General features: G+C 47.1%; 2 pseudogenes; both read left to right on the forward strand.

Annotated features, from left to right (window-relative positions):
- The first annotated feature begins 2,810 nt into the window (after positions 1-2,810).
- Positions 2,811-18,522, forward strand: LOC147957519 (uncharacterized; annotated as a pseudogene).
- Positions 8,710-10,685, forward strand: LOC147957520 (uncharacterized; annotated as a pseudogene).
- Positions 18,523-19,640: the final 1,118 nt, after the last annotated feature.

Here is a 19,640-nt window from a genome sequence, read left to right on the forward strand (position 1 = left end):
AATGATCTTTGAGTTACACAAGGGCGCCCCAACTGGATGACTACAAGGTTGATGGGGACAGCCTCGGCATGCAATCCTATTCTTTTCGGGATCTAGATGTGGCCACAATTGGATTTGCCGACGTTCTTGGTAGGGGTGCTTCTGGTATGGTAGTCAAGGGTGTCCTTGCCAACAGAAACAAGGAGATTGTTGTGAAGAGGCCCGAGAAGATGGCTGAGGATGGGGTGAGAGAATTTCATCGGGAGGTGCGTGCAATTGCAAGAACACACCACCGACACCTGCTGTGCTTGCTTGGTTTCTGTATTGAGGATACGTGCCGCCTGCTTGTGTACGAGTATATACCGTAAGGATCCCTTGCAAGCCTCCTCTTCAACTCAGATGTACCGCCAAGCTAGGGAAAGAGCGTTACGATTGCATTAGATGTCGCAAGGGGGCTGCAGTACCTGCATGAAGAGATACATAACCCAATAATCCACTGCGACATCAAACCGGGGAAAATACTCATCGACAGTTCAGGGATAGTCAAGATTGCTGACTTTGGACATGCAAAGCTACTGATTAGGAACCATACCAACACACTCACTTGTGTCCGAGGCGCGAGACGCTATCTCGCGCCCGAATGGAGCAAGAACACAATGATTAATGTGATGGTCGACGTGTACAGCTACGGTATCATGCTCCTTTAACTCATAAGCTGTATGGGGAGCGTGGAGTTGAAGAGGGCCGGGAACGATTACAACATTTCTCAGTGGGCCTATGAGTGTGTGATGTTTGGTGAAAGCAAGGAAGTGGCCGATGACATATGCATTGAAGAGGCTGGTTTGTGCAGATCTGGTGCACAAAGAACATGCAAAATGAGCTCGGATGCTCCAAAATGCTTTTGAAAGTAGCATTTTCGGAGCATCAATTTTGTTTTTTTTATCACGCCTTCCACGGATGTGATCTCATGATGAAAATTTGCAAGCACTTAGAATATTTTTCAAAGTTTACCAAAAAAAAGTTTCAGAATTTTTTGAATTTGTTTTCAATTTTTTTACTATTCATCCAAGCTCATTTGAGTTCGAGCTCATATACTTTGCATCCATATTTTAGCAGCTTGTACCATAAGGCAAGTATTTTTTTGCAGAATAAATTCTTTCATTACTACAAAATGAGAAAATACATCTTGTCCCACAAGTGCCAAAACTTGTTCTAGGCCAGAGCCTAGCCAAACCATAGTTCGGCGTTTGCCAAGGCATGACTAACCCTATTACTAGTATGAGCAATGCGAAAATTTCTCTCCCCCATACTACTAATGATCTCTCTAATAATGAACACATTTTTAGATTTGTTGCTGGTACCTCCCTTGATCATGTTGACAGCCTCTAAATGATCGGACGCCAGGTCTATCCGTGAGCTACTCCATTGTAGGGCCAAAGAAATTACATCCTTCATTGCAAGTAGCTCCGCTTTGAAAACATCATCGCATGCATATAAGAATCTGCAAGCACTGAAAACTATTTCTCCCTCATGGTCCCTTAGGATCATTCTGGCTCCTGCAGTAGCACCCAGGACCGAAGCGTCCTAGTTGAGTTTGACTCTGCTAACTAGTTGGTGCAGCCCAAGAGCAGACCTCTTGTTCAATACTGCATGTGACCTGAACCGGTCTCTGAATATTTTTAAACACACGTGAAGGGAGATTAAGAAGGACAGATAACTGGCAAGGACGCGCACAGAAACTTCCACGGGTGGTGGTTGTTTTGTGTGCACTATTTTATTACGCACATACCAGATTCGCCAAAAGAGCATCATGATCTTAACTTGTTCCTCATCATGCATGTTTGATAAGAGATGAAGGAACCAGCCCCGGCCAACATGTGCAATGCTTAATCGCTCAGGCAGTACCCATTCCTTCGCCATAGCCTGCCATAAGATGACGGCATGATTACAAGTGCAAAAAACATGAAACAAGTCTTCGTCCTCCATCCCATATACAGGGTGTTGGGACAAACCCGGTCCGGCGACGAACGCCGCGTACCCTCCAGCGACACGAACACCGGACGAACCTCTCTCTCTCTTTCACCCGCTCGAACAGAGGTAGAAGGAGTATAGCACATTGGATTTTTCAGGCGACGAACGCCATGCCGCACGAACGGCGCCACGCCGACGAACGGCGCCACGCCGACGAACGGCGCCTCGGCCGCATGCACGACTGATTCTCTTTTTTTACTCAGCTCGAATTGTGGGTCAAACCACGTACAAGGAGGGGCTTTTTATGCCCAGATGCACTCACACGATCTAGTTGCCAAACCGGCCACTAATCACGCACGGATGATCCCTATTTCTCCTAGAATATCTCTAGGATCTGCACAACCGGCTAACAACCCATTCGTGCATGCATATCTCCTAACGTGCTACATGCACTAGCTGGCTCCGGCCGCTCGCAACGGCCTCTGGCCAACGTGCCGGATGCACCAACGTGACACACACATAGATGACCATGGCGAATCGTGGTTTATTCCTAACAATCTCCTCCTAAACCACGATGTCGTCGCCATGGCCGTCGCTACAGCCTCCACCACGCGTGATGCAGTCTTCATCATCTTCCTCGGCGACACACGCCGAGCTCTTTCTCCACTGGCGACCGACGTTCCGGCGACATGGGCGGTCTTCCTCGTCTTCGGTTGCGGCGACATAAGCCATCTTCTCCGGCTCCGGCAACGCATACCGGTGACAGCCGCGGCACCGCACATCTCCTCTGGCCGACACACGGCCCAAAGCTCCACCGCGCAGCCGCCGACGAACGCCGCTATCGTCGGCACGCGCCCGGCATGGGGAACGACGCCACTGCATGCACCAACGCAGACGTGCAGCGCCTCCACGCCGCCTCGCTGTGCCGCGCCTCTGCAGCTTCCTCGCCGCGCCACCACGACCTCTACGCCACCATGCTCGTCGCGGACTCACCGCGGATCGACAAGGCTCTGATACCAATTGTTGGGACAAACCCGGTCCGGCGACGAACGCCGCGTACCCTCCAACGACACGAACACCGGACGAACCTCTCTCTCTCTTTCACCCGCTCGAACAGAGGTAGAAGGAGTATAGCACACTGGATTTTTCAGGCGACGAACGCCATGCCGCACGAACGGCGCCACGCCGATGAACGGCGCCTCGGCCGCACGCACGACCGATTCTCTTTTTTTACTCAGCTCGAAATGTGGGTCAAACCACGTACAAGGAGGGGCTTTTTATGCCCAGATGCACTCACACGATCTAGTTGTCAAACCGGCCACTAATCACGCACGGATGATCCCTATTTCTCCTAGAATATCTCTAGGATCTGCACAACCGGCTAACAACCCATTCGTGCATGCATATCTCCTAACGTGCTACATGCACTAGCTGGCTCCGGCCGCTCGCAACGGCCTCTGGCCAACGTGCCGGACGCACCAACGTGACACACACATAGATGACCATGGCGAATCGTGGTTTATTCCTAACACAGGGCATGTTCCTAGAACTTCCAAGTTCCTTTTTACTTTGTTGGTCCAATTTGCTAATGAATCAGTCGCCAGTCTCCACGCAAATGCCTGAACCTTTGGTGGCGCTGCACTAAGCCATATAAAGTTCGATGCTTCTCTTGTTCCATCACGTCGAGAACTAGTAGAAGCCTCTCTAAAATTTGAGCATTCATCACTAGCCACTAGCCAATTTGTACGCACTACATACAGTAAAGACTCCACTTTTTTCAGGCGCACCAGAAGACAAGTTCAGTGGTCTTGAAAAAAAAAACCTTTTGCTAGTAAACTATACTACCTGTATTTTTTTTTACTTTTCAACAAAGGGGGAATTTTATTGGCTCAAAGTGGAGCCTCAAGAGGATACATAACATAATATGTATTCACCCGGCCTCTGCATAACTAAGATACACACAGTCAACCCAACACACACGTAGAAACATACGAGCAGCTAGCAAAGTCATAAGAGCAAAAACTATGCATAGGCGAGGAAAAAAGATAAAAGAAAGCCCCAAAACAATCCGGTCAGTGATCGACAAACTACAACTGAGATCATATCTGCAGAAACCATTGACACCACATTGAATGACGGTGATTTTCAACCGCAACGCCTTCAGGAAGCGAGCGACAGTCAAGCGTCGCCGTCACCGGATCCAACCACAAAGGCTAGAATCTAATTTTTCACCCTGAAGTATCAGTCCGAGTATATCCGAGCAATGCCTCCAACAAGGCAACGACGTAAGAAAACATCACCATTGCCGGTTATAACCACTCGGGTCTGACCTAGGCTTTCGCCCCAGTGCTTGAGACCGGGTGCACGCAGCACCGCCATCCATGTCACACAAGTGTTGTCACCACCGCTTTTCCGCATTCCCAGCTACAACTGGACCCTTATATTTTTTTACCGGCACTCTGGAAAAAAAAATGTCGCTCTTGACAACTGTAAATATTCTGAAATTATATCTCTTTTTTTTTTTCCATGAGAATTTACAGTTGTACAGAGGGACTATTTTTTCCGTTTTGTTGACATTTGCATATTACCTCCTCAGTCCCATAATGTAAGATGTAGTGTCAAAAAAATTTCTTAAATTATGGAACGAATGGAGTAGTTTTTGCTTTCATCAATGAGCAAATGCTGTGCACCGTCCATTTTCTGGACCAACGTCAGGCTTTGTTGTGCATGCTGTTGACACGCTTGGCGACTCGGCAACTTACGGGGCAAACGTGTAACTGCAGCTGTTTCTATAAAAATGAAATGCTACTCCAGACGTGCTGAATATATAATCCATCGTCGTCACGGGTGCATCCTTGGTCATCATGAGTGAGAGAGCGGCTTTGGCCAAGTTATCGCTGCCGTGAACATTGCTTCAAGGATAGAGCTCGGAAGGGAAGCTTTACTAGTGTACTCTTATGCTGGTTGTTGGTTGTTTGATATAGCTTATTATTGTGATTGGCATGTAGCATTGCTGACATACATATTCTTGTAAAGACTACTGTTTAATAAATTTGTTTTTTTTGCTTAGTAAGTTCACTAATTTTTACATCAGTCTGATATACTGTTGTTGAATATTCCTTATGATGGAGAAGCTGTGTGTCGAGCAGATCCGTGGAACTATGTGGTTTGCATCATTTTCCAAGACTACAGGTTCTTAATTAAAGGGTGTGGCTGCCACACACATCTTTATGTAATAATAAAGAAGAAAAAGGAAATCGCCAGTCCATCTTTTTTCAGATGATTTTACACAAAATTTGCACTAATCCTCAGAACAAATTCCTTTTTATAGGGGGGTCAGAACAAAAATCCTAGGAGAAAAAAATCTTCTGGGCTTAACTGCTACTCTGGTACTCCCTTTGTTTCTAAATATAAGTCTTTTAAATATTTCAATATGGACTACATACGGAGCAAAATGATAGAGTACACAATCTAAAATGCGTCTATATACATCCGTATGTAGTCTATGTTGAAATCTTTAAAAAGATTTTTTTATAAGCTCTAAAAAGACCTATATTTAGAAAAGGAGGGAGTACTGGAAAGCACACGGGTAAGCTGGGCTGGGATGGGCCGGGCCGAGCAGGTTCGTTCCAGCCGAATAAAAAGCCAGGCAGCAGGTTCGTTCTAGCCAAATAACCCCGTCGACCATCTCCGCGCGCCGATTCTTTTTCGCCCCTTCGTCGCCGACGCATCCGATGGGCAAACGCGATGCGGCGGAAGGGGTAGATACAGACTTGGTTGCCCCTTTCTGGGTCGGAACCCAAGAGCCACCGGAGACCGAGCTCTCGCCGCCGCCGGCACCTGCCGCTCTCGCCCCTAGGTCTGTAGAACCCTAACCTTGTTTTCTCCTCTTCCTGGTGCAAGTTTTTCTAGTGGTTGTGGTGGATCATCCCTGCGCCGTGTTGGTTTGATCAGGTTGTAAGAGCATGCTGATGCGGCCATGAAATTGCGTAACTATTTGCCTAGTGTTACTCTAACCAGAAAGAATTTTGGCATGATGCTTTGTGTTCTCAGTCGTGTATAACACCTAGGGATTGGGATAGGTAGTTACCAAAAAAATATGTGCAAAGCAGGGATTGACCCAAAATAAATTTATGTGATGAAAAGATTGCATAAAACCGAATTTTATTTATTTATGAATATGATACTCTCGTCACTTGGTATGTGCGCTATAATTGTTCTAAGGATACTGGTGCTCTCGAGAGTATGAATCACCCCCTGTTGCATGATTTGAAAATATGCCTATATTATGCTGTTGTGCTGAACATGAACATGTTAGTTATTTTGCTGTACCTTATTGTGATTGAAATGTGCCATGTTGATAACTTGATATACATCTTGTCTGAAAAGAAAAGATGATGCTCAGTGAGATGAGCATCTTGGTTTGCCCCTTAGCATTTCTAACCATTTATTAGTTATGTCCCTGTGATATTTGATTTCTTGATTCTGATCTATCTTTCTTGAATTTTCTGTATGACAGAGAAGTTGCCATCATAGAGAAGCCGTCTAAGAAAATTTGCCACAGCTTTGGATCAAATGACTCAGACTCATCTGGAAGACAAGTTTGGGCAGATGTTAAGGACAGCCTGCTTCACCTAATCATTGTCCCCCTTAGCTCATTCCATGACTTCCTTGCTGTTACTAGCACCTGCCGCTCTTGGCGTGCCACAATTTCTTCTTTCCTGCCCATATATCACTTCTCCTTCCCACCTCTCTTTGTCAACACAGATCTTCATAATGCTCATCGGCATATAGGGGACGACGATACATCATACTACCCTTTATCTAACACCAAATGGCAGCTTCATGATCCTGCGAAGACAAACTTATCGCTTCGTAGTTCAGCACTCCGACAGACTCCATATCACATGCGCTATTTGGGCTGCTCATATGGGTATTTTATCTTCTACAGTTTTGAGCAATGCTTCCTTGTTGATGTGTACACTGAGCAATGCTTCCTTGTTGATGTGTACACTGGTACTATCATGAAGCCCCCGAAATTCCGACACAGTGACAACTCTGAAATCTACTACGACATCTTTACAGCTCCGCTAAGTTCGCCCAACTCGTACCTCCTCCTTTTCTCGAGAAATTCTATGTTCCAGTGGCAACTTGGAGCAAACTCCTGGACAGAACACCCTCTTATGCTGAACGCCGCATTCATCAAATTGTGCCCTTCAAAGGTAAGATGTTTGCCATGGACTCTCTGCAGAAGCTCAATATCATTTCTTTGGCACCTCAGCTTGGCATGTCGGAAGTACCAGTTGTAGTGTGTGGACAGGACATGGTCAAACCATGGTTGGTGGTCTGTGGTGACATGCTTCTCATGGTTGACCTCTGCATACGTGTTCACGAATTCTGCTTTCAAGCCTACCGCCTCGACTTAACAGAACCCGCTAAGTGGATGAAGTTGGATAAGTTGGAAAATTGGGCTCTCTTTATTAGTTTGGATACCACTAGTAGAAAATAAGGCTTTGGTCCAGGCCGGGTCAGCCCATTAGTCCTGGTTCAGTCTAGAACCGGGACCAATGTGGACATTGGTCCCGGTTCGTGAGCCCAGGAGGCCGGCGGGCCACGTGGGCCATTGGTCCCGGTTCGTCTGGACCTTTTGGTCCCGGTTGGTGGGACGAACCGGGACCAATGGGCCTCGCTCCTGGCCCACCACCATTGGTCCCGGTTGGTGGCTTGAACCGGGACCAAAGGCTCCCCTTTAGTCCTGGTTCATGCCACCAACCGGGACCAATGAGGTGCCTATATATACCCCCTCGCGCAAGAGCAGAGCACAGTGCTCTGTTTTTTCTGGCCGAGGGGGAGAGGGCTTTGTGGTGCTCTAGCTCACCTCCTATGCACATGAGTTGTTCGATGGAATGCCCGAGCCACACTACTTAAGCTTTCTCCTCTCGAAGCTCGACCTCGAAGCTCCATTTTCCTCGAGATTTGTCTAGATTTAGCGGTCCGTCACGCCCCGTCCCCGTCTTCACCGCCGTCGATCACCCGCGCCGATCTCATCACCGACACCACCGTGGTGAGCCTCTTGTTCTTATCTTCTTTTTGAAAGGAAAAATATTCTTACTTGTATGTTTAGATAGATACTTGTATCATTTTCTTACATTTATTATTGCATCTTATATATTGCGATGGTTTTGGTATCCGCCCCCTTCGGCCCTCGTCCTGTCTATGATTCGGATGTGGTATGTATATTATCTTTATAACTATTGGTTCATTTATTGTTTATGAAAATTATGCCGACCAACGTGACATAGATTTTATTTATCTAGGATGTATGTGAATCGGAAATGCCAACCGACCCTATTGTCGAGAGGTTAAATTTAGTTGAAGAAGAAAACAATTTGTTGAAGGAAAAAATGAAAAAATTGAGGAGGAGAAGATGATATTGGAGTTGCATGTTGCGGATGTTGTCGATGATCACAAGATCAAGATGGATGCAATGCGCTTGAAGATTAGAAAGATTAGAAAATATGCCATTCATACCGAGGCTTGGTATCATTATGCCGTTGGATCAATTGTTACCTTGGTTGCGATTATGATCGCATTTGTTTTCGCATTGAAATGTTTTACATAGTTTCAATGTATGGTTTAATTAATTAGATGCTCTGGAGAGCTATATGTTATTAGATGAGAACTATGTATGCACTTTGGTTTTAATGTGATGATGAACTTCTATTAATTTGGACACTTAATTATATATAATGCACGCAGATGAACCGGCAATGGATGTACGGTGACAGACACACCCGCGAGTACATTAAGGGCGTGCATGAGTTTCTCGATGCGGCTGAGGCAAACAAGCAGAATGGTTTTATGTGTTGTCCATGCACTGAATGTGGGAATACGAGGTCTTACTCTAACCGGAAAATCCTTCACTCCCACCTGCTTTACAAGGGTTTCATGCCACACTATAATGTTTGGACGAGGCACGGAGAAATAGGGGTTATGATGGAAGACGGCGAAGAAGAAGAGTACGATGACAACTATGTGCCCCCTGAATACGGTGATGCTGCAACGGGGGGAGCTGGTGAAGATCAAGAGGAACCAGACGATGTGCCCAATGATGCTGCCACGGGTGAAGCTGCTGAAGATCAAGAGGAACCAGACGATGTGCCCGATGATGATGATCTCCGCCGGGTCATTGTCGATGCAAGGACGCAATGCATTAGTTAAAAAGAGAAGCTGAAGTTCGATCGCATGTTAGAGGATCACAAAAAAGGGTTATACCCCAATTGTGAAGATGGCAACACAAAGCTCGGTACCGTACTGGAATTGCTGCAGTGGAAGGCAGAGAATGCTGTGGCTGACAAAGGATTTGAGAAGCTACTGAAAATATTGAAGAAGAAGCTTCCAAAGGATAACGAATTGCCCGACAGTACATACGCAGCAAAGAAGGTCGTATGCCCTCTAGGATTGGAGGTGGAGAAGATACATGCATGCCCTAATGACTGCATCCTCTACCGCGGTGCATACAAGGATCTGAACGCATGCCCGGTATGCGGTGCGTTGCGGTATAAGATCAGACGAGATGACCCTGATGATGTTGACGGTGAGCCCCTCAGGAAGAGGGTTCCTGCGAAGGTGATGTGGTATGCTCGTATAATACCATGGTTGAAACGTCTGTTCAGAAACGAAGAGCATGCCAAGTTGATGCGATGGCACAGTGAGAACCGAAAGAAAGATGGGAAGTTGAGAGCACCCGCTGACGGGTCGCAGTGGAGAAAAATCGAGAGAAAGTACTGGGATGAGTTTGCAAAGGACCCAAGGAATGTATGGTTTGCTTTAAGCGCGGATGGCATTAATCCTTTCGGGGAGCAGAGCAGCAATCACAGCACCTGGCCCGTGACTCTATGTATGTATAACCTTCCTCCTTGGATGTGCATGAAGCGGAAGTTCATTATGATGCCAGTTCTCATCCAAGGCCCTAAGCAACCCGGCAACGAAATTGATGTGTACCTAAGGCCATTAGTTGAAGAACTTTTACAGCTGTGGAATGGAAATGGTGTACGTACGTGGGATGAGCACAGACAGGAGGAATTTAACCTTAAGGCGTTGCTGTTCGTGACCATCAACGATTGGCCCGCTCTCAGTAACCTTTCAGGACAGACAAACAAAGGATACCACGCATGCACGCACTGTTTAGATGACACTGAAAGTATATACCTGGACAAATGCAGGAAGAATGTGTACCTTGGCCATCATCGATTTCTTCCGACCAACCATCAATGTCGAAAGAAAGGCAAGCATTTCAAAGGCGAGGCAGATCACCGGAAGAAGCCCGCCATGCGCACCGGTGATCACGTGCTTGCTATGGTCAATGATTTACACTACATAATATTTGGAAAGGGTCCCGGTGGACTAGCTGTTCCGAATGACGCTGAGGGACACGCACCCATGTGGAAGAAGAAATCTATATTTTGGGACCTACCCTACTGGAAAGACCTAGAGGTCCGCTCCTCAATCGACGTGATGCACGTGACGAAGAACCTTTGCGTGAACCTGCTAGGCTTCTTGGGCGTGTATGGGAAGACAAAAGATACACCTGAGGCACGGGAGGACCTGCAACGTTTGCGCGAAAAAGATGGCATGCCTCCGAAGCAGTATAAAGGTCCTGCTAGCTACGCTCTTACGAAAGAAGAGAAAGAAATCTTCTTTGAATGCCTGCTTAGTATGAAGGTCACGACTGACTTCTCGTCGAGTATAAAGGGAATAATAAATATGCCAGAGAAAAAGTTTCAGAACCTAAAGTCTCATGACTGCCACGTGATTATGACGCAACTGCTTCCGGTTGCATTGAGGGGGCTTCTACCGGAAAACGTCCGATTAGCCATTGTGAAGCTATGTGCATTCCTCAATGCAATCTCTCAGAAGGTGATCGATCCAGAAATCGTACCAAGGCTAAGGAGTGATGTGGCGCAATGTCTTGTCAGTTTCGAGCTGGTGTTCCCACCATCCTTCTTCAATATCATGACGCACGTCCTAGTTCATCTAGTCGACGAGATTGTCATCCTGGGGCCCGTATTTCTACACAATATGTTCCCCTTTGAGAGGTTCATGGGAGTCCTAAAGAAATATGTCCGTAACCGCGCTAGGCCAGAAGGAAGCATCTCCATGGGCCATCAAACTAAAGGGGGCATTGGTCCCGGTTGGTGGCACCAACCATGACCAATGCCCCCCTTTGTCCCGGTTGGTGCCACCAACCGGGACCAAAGGCCGCCGCTTCCCGCCCTTTGGGCTGCTGAAAATTGGCCTGTGGTCCCGGTTCGTGGCACCAACCGGGACCAAAGGGGGCATTGGTCACGGTTCGTGCCACGAACCGGGACCATTGCTCCGTCTATATAAGCCACCCTTGTGAAAATTTTGGTTCAGTTCTTCGATCCCGCCCCGACGACGCCGCCAGGCTGCCCGTGCTCGCCGTCGCCGCCCCGAGGTCGCCGTCACCGTCACCACCCGCTCCTCGTCGCCGCCCCCGCCTGCTCCTCAAGCCCGCGCCGCCCCCGAGCCCTTGCCACCCTCGAGCCCGCGTCGCCCTCAAGCCCGCGTCGCCCTCGAGCCCGCGCCGCACCGGAGCTCGCCGTCGTCCCCGAGCCCTCCTCTCCGAGCTCACGCCGCCCCTCGAGCTCGCCGCCGTCCCCAAGCCCGCGCCGCCCCGAGCCCGTGCCGCCCCTGATCTCGCCGTCGTCCCCGAGCCCTCCTCCACGAGCCCGTGCCGCCCTCGCCGCCCTCCTCCCCGAGCCATCCACCGCCCTCGCCGACGCCCTCGCCGCCGCCCTCGCTGACGCCCTCGCTGCCCCTGCCGTCGCCCTCGCTGGTCAACCTCGCTGCTGTGAGCCGCCGCCACCCCGGTTTATCATTTTTTTTCATTTTTTGTTCGTATATATAATGTATATATGTATGTCGCTATATGTATGTATAGATGTTCATATATGTGTATTTGTTTTGTTCAGAGCATTTTTTGTTCATATATTTATTTTTTTTGTTTATGTGTATTATTTTGTTTGTTCATAACATTTTTTTGTTCATATTTTTTTCATAGCATTATTTCCATGTATATATGTATGTGGCTATATATGTATAGATGGATAGCATTTTTTCCATGTATGCATGTCATTGTCGATATACCCCCTCCCCGTTAACTTCGACAGGAGGGGGGGTCGATATAACCCTCCCCGATAACTTCGACATGAGGGGGGGTCGATATACCCCCTCCCTGATAACTTCGACATGAGGGGGGGTCGAGAACTAGTTTAGGGGGTTGAGGGTTGAGAACTAGTTTAGGGGGTCAAGGGTCGAGAACGTCGGACATTCATGAGAGAGGTGAGGAAGAAGGGGAAGAAGAGAGAAGAAGAGGAGAGGAAGAAGAGGAAGTCTTCTCCTCTATTCTTTCTTCTCTTTTTTTTTCTTCTTCTTCCTATATGTATTAGTTTTTTTATTTAGGTTGTTAATTAGTAGATATTAATTTTGTTCATATATGTATGGATGCATGTGATATGTATGTATGTATGTATGTATGTATGTATCGGGTATGTCGTTGTCGATATACCCCCTACCTGATAACTTCGACATGAGGGGGTCGAGAGGGGGTCTAGGGTCGCCGAGGGTTCGAGGGTCGTCGAACATGAGAGGGGCGGGGAAGAAGGGGAAGAAGAGGGAGAAGAAGAGGAGAGGAAGAAGAGGATAAAAAAAGATCCCTCTATTCTTTCTTCTCTTCTTTTTTCTTCTTCTTCCTCTTCTTTTTTTATCGGGAACGAGGGTCGTCGAGGGGTCGAGGGGGGGGGACGGCGAACATTCATGAGAGAGGCGGGGAAGAGGGAGAAGAAGAGGAGAGGAAGAAGAGGAAAAAAGAAGAGGAAGAAGAAGAATAAAAAGAGGAGAAGAAAGAATAGAGGAGAAGAAGTTCTTCTCCTCTATTCGTTCTTCTCTTCTTTTTTCTTCTTCTTCTTTTTTTATCGGGAACGAGGGCATGTCGAAAGTGTCGTCGAGCGGTCGAGGGTCGGGAAACTAGGGCTTACCCGAAGAAGGAGAAGAAGAGAAGAGGAAGAAGAGGAGAAAAAAAAGAAAAGGAAAAAAAGAGGAAGAAGAAGAAAAAAAAGAGGAGAAGAAGAAGGAATAGAGGAGAAGACTTTGTCAGTTCTTCTTCTCCTCTAGCTATTCCTTTCTTCTTCTCCTCTTTCTTCTTCTTCTTCTTCTTCTTCTTCTTAATTTTTATCGGGGGTTCGAGGGTTCGAGGGGTCGAGGATCGCCGAGGGGTCGAGAGAGGTTTCCTAGTGTCAAAGTATTGAAGAAATCCATGACTTCATCATTAGCCGGAAGTAACCAGGGCATGTTGGTACGAAGTTCTGCAAAGTTGTTCTGGAATGGAGTCCCGGATAGAATAATCCGCCTTTTGGTACGAATTCAGCAAAGGCCTTCCAAATAGCGATATTCGGAAGGCTCGTGCTGAACTTTGTACCAAAAAGCGAATTATCCTATCTGGGACTCCGTTCCAGAACAACTTTGAAGAGCTTCGTACCATCATGCACATGTTACTTTCGCCTAATGATGAAGACATGGTTTTGTTGAATCCTTTGACACTACGCAACCTCCCGACCCCTCGAAGAATAGAGGAGAAGAAAGAATAGAGGAGTTCTTCTCCTCTATTCTTTCTTCTCCTCTTTTTTTTTCTTCTTCCTCTTTTTTTTATCGGGAACGAGGGTCATCGAGGGACATAGATGTAGTGTCGTCGTTGTCGATATATACCCCCTCCCGATAGCTTGCTATGATTAGGTAGCTAGTTCTACGTTTGGCACTAATATACCCATCTGTCATGTTTGAATAATAATTGCCATGTTGTAAATATTTGTAGAAACTATGGACACCGCCCGAGACGAAGCAAAAGAAGCATTGTTGAGGGACATAATCATAGAAGGAAGTGATGCCGTCTCGTTGTTTCTCAACGACACCGATGGTCTGGAAGGAGAGGGTGAACAAGCTGGCTACGGTGACCTAATGCCGGTGCAAGAAGAAGAACATGAGGACGGCTCCGGTGACCCAATGCCGGTGCAAGAAGGAGACCGTGATGACGGCTCCGGTGACCGAACCGAGTCCGGCCAGGTATATGTATTAGTTAAGCCTGTGCTGACTAGCTGATTGATGCATTCATTGTTTTGGTATGTACACATATTAATTAAGTCTTTGTTCTTTTTTCTAGCCCTCCGGATCGAGCACAACTTCGGTAAAGAGACGAGGCCCAAAGAAAAATTTAAGCTCGGATGAAAAGTTAGAGATCATAGCAATCGCGCCCGACGGCCAACTGATTGAACCCCTCCGGACAAATAGCGCATTTGTTGCTCAGTGCGGGGTTCTGGTTAGGGACAAGATCCCGATAAGCATCCAGCAATGGTTTAAGCTGGCTACAGAAGACCCTGAGGTGTCTTATGTCAATGATATGCAGAAAAATAATCTTTGAACTGAGCTGAAGTCAAATTTCACCCTACCCCCAGAGGATGATCCGGAGAAGCCAGTTAAAGAGCAATTAATCAAGTCTTTTGCTCTTAAGAGGATGGTAGATCTATTCAGGAGGTGGAAGAAAGAGCTGAATAGGTTTGTCGATAAAAAAGAGACACCAGAATTCAAGGGCAGATATGAGAAAATCAGAGATCACTGGCCCGCATTTGTGGCCCACAAGACATCGGAAAAGAGTAAGAAGATGTCGGCGACAAACAAGCAAAATGCTGCGAAGAAGATGCTTCACCATCGCACGGGGTCAGGTGGCTACCTCGTAGCCCGGCCTAAGTGGGCCAAGACTGAGAATGATCTGGTTGCTAAAGGGATCGAACCAGAGACAATTAGCTGGCCAGACCGTTGCCGGACTTGGTTCTTCGGGGCTGGCGGAACCTTGGACCCTGTAACAGGGAAGTGCATTTGGACGAACGATCAAATGGACATACCAGTCAGGAAGCTTAAGCAGTATATCGAAGCAGCGCAGCAAGGGAAGTTCTTTCCAGACAGAGAGAACGACGAGCTCACAATGGCCCTCGGGAATCCTGAGCACCCTGGACGGACACGAGGCACGCTAGGCTCCATTCCGTGGAAGGTTGGGTTTCTGGACGCAGGCGGTTACAAATCCCATGAGAGGAGGAAAAAAGTGCAGCAGACCCAAATGCAGGCGCTGCAAGCAAGGGTAGACGCGATAGAGGAACGAGAAGCAAATCACAGCAAACGTACTGCCGAAGCTTCCCCCGAAGCTACCCCGCCATCTCAGCGGAGAAGCAGCGTGGCTTCCACCGAGCTGCTTCAGCCGGAGCATGCCTTGACGGCTCCTGCCAGCTATCCCGTGGATGCTATAACGGAGTCTCAAAATTGCCACCTTATGACGCAATGGATGAATTTGAAGGTCAAGGCGGCTGTTGGCTCTGTTTATCCTACTGAACCCGGCGCAACTTTTCACTGCTGGCCGATTCCAGAAGGATATGCTAGGGTGATGGTGGATGAGATAACGGATGGATTTGAGGACCTCCATCTTGACCACCCTACCGGTGAAGGGGAGACTCGGCTGGGGTCTGCTCTGAAGACTCCATGCCTATGGCGGAAGGAGCTCATCAACCTTCCGAACTGGACGCCTCCGCCTCCTCCTCCTCCGGCAAGTCAGGGCACTCCGCCTCCTCCACCGCCTCCTCCTCCGGCGAGTGACGATCAGGGCCCTCGGCCGGCTCCTTCTCCGGCGCGTGGCGGCACTCCGCCTCCTTCTCCGCCTGCGCCGACGCGCCCGAGCAGCCAGCCTCCTCCTTCTCCGCCTCGTCAGCAAGGGCGGAAGAGACCTGCCGCCGCTCCAGCTGCTCCGGCACGTCGTAGTCCTTCTCCTCCGCCTCTTAAGCAAGTAAAGAAGACAACCGCTCCGTCTGCTCGGTCGGCGTCTAGCAGTACAACCAGAGGCGGGAGGACATACAGATTCGGTCCTTCTCTGAAGACTCCAGAGAAGTTACCATATGAGAGGACCCCGGAGGAGAACGCCGAGATCGCGCGAACCGAAGTGGATGACTGGTTTCAAGGGTTGAGAGCAAAGAGACATCCACCTCCGGAGGAGAAGGTAGATCCGATGAAAGTGAAGCGCACTCTGGCTGCCCTGACAAAACCACCGAAGTCTCCGCCGAAAGGAAACTATGACCGCATTATTGGAAAGGAATTTGCCGAAGCGGAGCGGTCGGGAAGTACTGTCAGTGATCAAAGGCTGAAAGAACGACGAGCTGGGAAACAAATTTCCCAGCTCGGTGAACAAGCGAAGCAATCGTGCCCCCCGCTCAAGGTGCCTAGCCACAACGTCGCTAATGATCCGAGGATGGTGCCCGGTTATAGCAATCTTGCAGATTACCTGCCCGACGAAGTACATTATGAACACATGGACATGCAGATACAAAGATACGAGTACGGGAAGCCTCTCGTCAAAGATGAAAGATCTCTATCAACGATGATGCGAAGATTGCATGATTGGTACTTGAAAATCTGCAGAGACTCTGGGGGGAGGAGTACTTTGTATGTGAAAGTTAAAAAGGAGCATGACCTCATTGGAATTGATCTGTTGCCTGTTCCATTTGAGGAGTTCTATCAGTTTTTCAATCAATTGGCCCTCGATAAAACAACGGTCGCCTGCTACTGTCTGTAAGTAGTACTACTTCTGTCATTAAGTTTCTCTATATAGCTTAGCTCTTTCATTGCATGTATTTATAATCATCCTCACTATATTATGCAGATTGAAGATCGCCGAATTGAAGAAAAGACAAGTCGGTGATATTGGGTTCATTAACACATATCTCATAGATGCAATTCAGGTTAAATTTCATGCCGCAGCTACCGAGGCCAACTTGCTACGATCGTTCGTAATAAATGAAAACAAAGATATAATACTCTTTCCTTACAACTTCAAGTGAGTGTTACTGTCTTGTGCGTATTCGGTTTTCCTTAGATATTAGTCAAGGTTATAGTAATGTAATTGATGAGTTATGCATGCGTGTGTAGTTTCCACTATATTCTCCTAGAGATTAAGCTTGAGCAGGGACTAGTAACCGTCTTAGACTCAAGACGAAAAGATCCCCAGGACTATGCAGACATGACTCAAATACTCGAGAAGTAAGTTAAATCGATCATTATCCACCATATCAGCAACTTTGTTCATTTCCTGATATATCAAGTAATGGTTTTCTTTGCCCGGCAGGGTTTGGAGAAAATTCACCAGAAAAGCTCCGGGACTGCCGAAGGAGCTGCAATTTAGACACCCGAAAGTAAGTACTATAGTAGCATTTTAAGCGCATCTACTAGCCATTCAAGCGCTAGTTTCATCAATACCATTTGGCATTCTTGCTTATCAGTTTGATTAACCTCTATTTCTTGTAAAGTGGTTGTGGCAGGAACAAGGGAATGATTTCTGTGGATACTATGTTTGCGAGTCCATCCGCCACACGACCTGTGAGCGGGGCTACACTGAAGAACAATATGAAGTACGTAAATAACAACATTCACAATTTTATTTTATTACCATCATTTGTGTTGAGTTTCATTCATTCATATATATATGTATTGACCCCCTTCTTTAAATTAGATGTTTCAGAAGCGGGATGAACTCCTAGCACTAGCTCGCATGCGAGCAATTCAAGAGGAATTGGCGGCATTCTTTCTTGATCACGTGATCCCTGAAGACGGAGAATTCTATGTGGACCCTGAGTCCGTATGATTATATTTGTAAGAGATAATTATTGTATATATGTAGCCGGTAGTGTCAGATAGATATACGAGAACTTGTTGTTCGACCAATCTCTCGGAGAAGGAGAGGTGGTCGATATCACTTCTCTCTGTATGCATATATGTTCATGACGATCTTCTGTTTCCTTCGTTTGCTTACTAGCTAGCCAGCGTGTCTAGTCCTCTCTATACGTATGTATAGTACGTAGCGTCGACCAAGCACGGACATAAGAAATGACACTTCTCTCTATTAATTATAGCTAGCTAACACAATATATGAAACACCTAAATTAACCCCCCAAAACCCCCAACCACCCCCCTTCAAAAAAACAAAAACCCCAGCCACAGAAATGCTGACGCGTAGATGCCTATTGGTCCCGGTTGGTGCCACCAACCGGGACCAAAGGGTCTCCTGCCTGGGCTCTGCGCACTACCCACGTGGAGGCCCATCAGTCCCGGTTCTGGATTGAACCGGGACTAAAGGGTCGGGGCATTAGTACCGACACTTTAGTCCCGGTTCAGGAACCGGGACTAAAGGCCCTTACGAACCAGGACTATAGGCCCTTTTTCTACCAGTGTACCAGGAGTTCTACATTTTCTTGCATGAACCCTGAACGATGGGGCGGGAAGAGTAACTGCATTTACGTTCCAAGTGGGTCCAAAAATTCCGACAAACCTTGGATTGAGGTAGAGCTTGGTCAGTTCGTGCCTACGAGTTCCCACCCCATTACATATATTCTCGGATGGAAAAGCAAGCAGTTGGAGAGCTTCTGGGTGCTCCCCAGTTTGGTGTATGGTGTCAGCGAGTGAACCATTTCATTTTTGCTCGTCGTGGAGGTTTGCCTAGTCTTAGACATGCCCTGTCAACTGGTGCTTTTATGATTTAGCTAGCCACTAAGTATGGTTTCTTGACTTGGCATCCATGTAATCACATACAAAAATATATCGAATTATATTGTACTCCGTTCAGTGAATAGTTTGGTCGGGTGTTAATCCTGTATGCTGAACAAGAAAGATTTATTGGACTTGTCTTCCAACCTGGAACTTGTTGATACTGTTTGATCACGTATTTATGTTTCGTGCTATGCATCTCTCATTTACTTTTCAGCTTTCTTGCTGGGATCCTTCGTTTTTCAGAAAAGAACTCTTTTGCTTTCATGGAATACACAGTTGTATATAGGATGGTTTCGTTCAGAAAGATGCTCCTAAGATTGCATTCTTACTCTACTAGGGGGACACTATTAAAAAAATGACAAGTCTTACATTCATGTAGCCACAAAAGGTAATCTGAATTGCAACATTGTTTTCTTTCAGCAGCACGCCAGAGTTCCACACAACTTGCCAATGAATATTAGCCTTGTATATTTGTACTCTGGTTATCACGAATTAAGCAGATATTTTTTTGTAATTTTTTAAGACAGAACTCAGAATAGAAGCTTGCAGAAGATGAAGCTTTAATTACTAGCTTGTCTGATTACTAATGTGGTGCTCTTGTACAGAAAATCAAGGTGTTAGTTTTGATGAAGCTTACTGCGATCCAAATGTAGCATAAATTTTTCTCTGCAACGCCTAGAAGCATGACATTTTTATTAAGAAGGAAATGCTAATATGCTCGAACGATAAATATTACAAGCCACCGTCAACACTCAACAGCGATGCAAAATAAAAGGAAACGAACCATTCCACTAACATGGACCTAGTTTGAACAGCATCGGAAAAAAATATCTGAGACCTAAAGCGCCATGTATGGTCGTCACCAGCCACTCACAACGCGATCGCTGCAAGGGTGATGTAGAAATTCGCACCGCCCCCGCACCCAGACCAGCTGCCAGCTTGGGCTCACAACCAGAGCGTACACTCCACTCCAGACTTCAAAGAACCGTGACAGAAATCCAGCATTCAAGCAGCTATGTCAGGAACTCAACTTG

This window comes from Triticum urartu, chromosome 7A, assembly GCF_056163025.1.
Source record: "Triticum urartu cultivar PI428250 chromosome 7A, HENAU_Tu73, whole genome shotgun sequence".
Taxonomy (NCBI): Eukaryota; Viridiplantae; Streptophyta; class Magnoliopsida; order Poales; family Poaceae; genus Triticum; species Triticum urartu.